This window comes from Canis aureus, chromosome 8 (assembly GCF_053574225.1).
Source record: "Canis aureus isolate CA01 chromosome 8, VMU_Caureus_v.1.0, whole genome shotgun sequence".
Classification (NCBI taxonomy): domain Eukaryota; kingdom Metazoa; phylum Chordata; class Mammalia; order Carnivora; family Canidae; genus Canis; species Canis aureus.
Window position 1 is genome coordinate 67,668,547 of NC_135618.1, and position 2,476 is coordinate 67,671,022.

A 2,476-nucleotide genomic window follows, 5' to 3' on the forward strand; every position below is an offset into this window, starting at 1 on the left:
TTGGCCCTGGAAGGGCCAGGGAGGTGTTCACCTACCCCCTTTTTAAGAGCTCACCTCAGGGGTGCAGAGTGACCCCAGAGTATCAGTGTTCTTCTGAGACCTTGCCAAACAGGCTCCCCTTACTCTTAGAGAAGGATGAGCAGCAAGCATGCTCTTGTTTAGCTATAGCGGCCTAAAGTAGAGGCTTCGTAGATGTCAACTGTTTGCCCTCAGTATAGACAGATACTTGGCTTAAAACTGACAGGCTCAATCTTCTGCTTCTAAGAAGAAGGAAAAGGTATTACGGGAAATGGTCAGGGTTTGGCCTCCTCCAAGCATGGCCAAGGCTCTTGTGGCAGGTGGGAAGTCCCATCAGGAAAGGAGGGGATCTGGACCCTGTTCTGTGATGTATACATCACCAGTGGACACTAAGACCACTAGCTAGGCTTTCTGGGCCTTCCTCTGTGCCACACCCCACAGGACCTTAAGGACAGTGCAAGGGACAAGAAGCTAATAGTTGGGGGGGGGGGCAGTTGATGATAATAACCATTATTGGGGGAGGAAGCTGGTGGAGTAAGAAAAGGAGGGGCTGGGGCAGAGGGAAGATTCTAGGCAAGTCAGTGTGCAAGAGGGGCTGTGAGCAAGGGTTTGAGCCTTCTAGGAGCTAGAGGACTGATGTGCAGGACAGGGATGAGGTGGGTGGTGAGGCTGGGAAGGTCCCCAGAGACCAGCTCCTGGATATCCTTGGCGTCCCGGGGAATCAGGCCACTAAAATTGGCAGAGACATGAGGTGGCTGCTGCAGTTCTGTGGGTGTGAGGTGACCTGGGGATAGCACAGACCCTGGGGACCAACAAGCTGTAGGGATGAGGGACAACTGGGAGAATCCTACCACACAGGGGTCATTGTGTCCCCACTTTGGACAGAAGGCCTTGGGGCACCTGAGTCAATTAAGTGTCCAACACGATTTTGGCTCAGGTCATGATCTCAGGGTGGGGAGATTGAACCCTGCATCCAGCTGAGTGTGGAGCCTGCTTGGGATTCTTTTTCCCTCCTCTGCCCCCAACCCACTCTCTTTCTCAAGTAAACCTTAAAAAAAAAAAAAAAAAAAAGGCCTTGTTACCATTTTTTAAAAGAAAACAAAGCCAGAAAAAGAAGTTACCTCCTCAAAGTCTCACAGGCAGGAGGTGGCAGAGCCAGGATCCAATCTCAGGTCTGACTTCCCAAGCCCCCCTGGAGGAGCCTCTGGTGACATGTACTCGATGTAAGTCAGGGTCTCTAGCTGAGCCAGAAAGGAAATGCTTCAAGGCAGCAGTCTTGCCGGCACATCACCCAGCTACACAGGTGAGATCTGTACAACCACTCGTCAGCCTGCAGACATCAGGGAAGTCCTTGGCTCTGGTCTCACACAAAGGTCCAACAAGATGAGGACAAGTCCTGGGCACCCCGGGAGCCCTGGTGATCCAGGCCAAACACGGCCTCTCCATGCCAGCCATTATCGCAAATCTCCAGCTTCCAGCATATTAGAAGATGCCTCCTTACCACCCCGTGTGGCTCTAGTTCTGCTTGCTGGCAGCCCCTGGAGCCAAGGACTGGGTGCTCTGTCCGTGAATCTTGCCAAACAGCTACCACCTTCTTGTTCATCTTCTCAGAGAACCTCTTTTTCTCGGTACAGACCTGAAACTGAGCTGTGGCATGACCTCCAAGGGGTGAGGGGAGGGGACGGTGCTCTGGCAAACCTCTGATGGGGGTCCTGCTCCTCAGGTCCAGGGTCAGGGGCTTTCCACCAGCTGCAGCTGCGGGCAGTTTTTGTATCCCTTCTGAGGCTCTAGCGAGGTCACGCCCAGGGAATGTGTGTGGCAGGAGTCACTGGAAGTCAGGGGTCCAGTTCCATCTCTGCCACTCAATCCCGCTTTTTGACCTCAGGGCAAACCCCTGCTTGGCACCAGTTACTGACCTCTCAGAACCGTATATAAAGGATGCTGGTGTTCACAAGGCAGAGTGCCCCTCATGAAGGGGTGCAGGAGAAGGGACAGGCACAGTGGCCAAGCCTGCAGGTGGTTCACACGATTGTGCCAAACCTCAGTTTCCCTGCCGCCATGCCCACCATCCAGGGAGGTAAGGATGGCATGAGGTAATGCCTGGCAGCCATGCTGGGTGTCAGGACACTTCCTCCCAGCACTGAAATTCTGAGACTGTTAAGGCTGGGGGCCCCTGGAGGGCAGGACGGGGAGGTATGGTGCTACTGCCAGCTTGCTATGGAGCATGGACGGGTCGCCAGCCACTCGGGCTCCAGATCCACCATACTTGGGTTAAATGAAGGGAGGGCTAACTCTGTATCCTGAGGTCTCTCCTAGCTCAGATGCCCAGGGACCAGTCCTCATGTCCTGCTGGGTGCTGCCTGAACCATGTGGAGATGGACCTGAAAGCAAACCCGTGCCCTCCTGGGTGGAAAGGGCCCAGGCACAAAGTGCCCCCAAACGGATCACAGAACAAAGA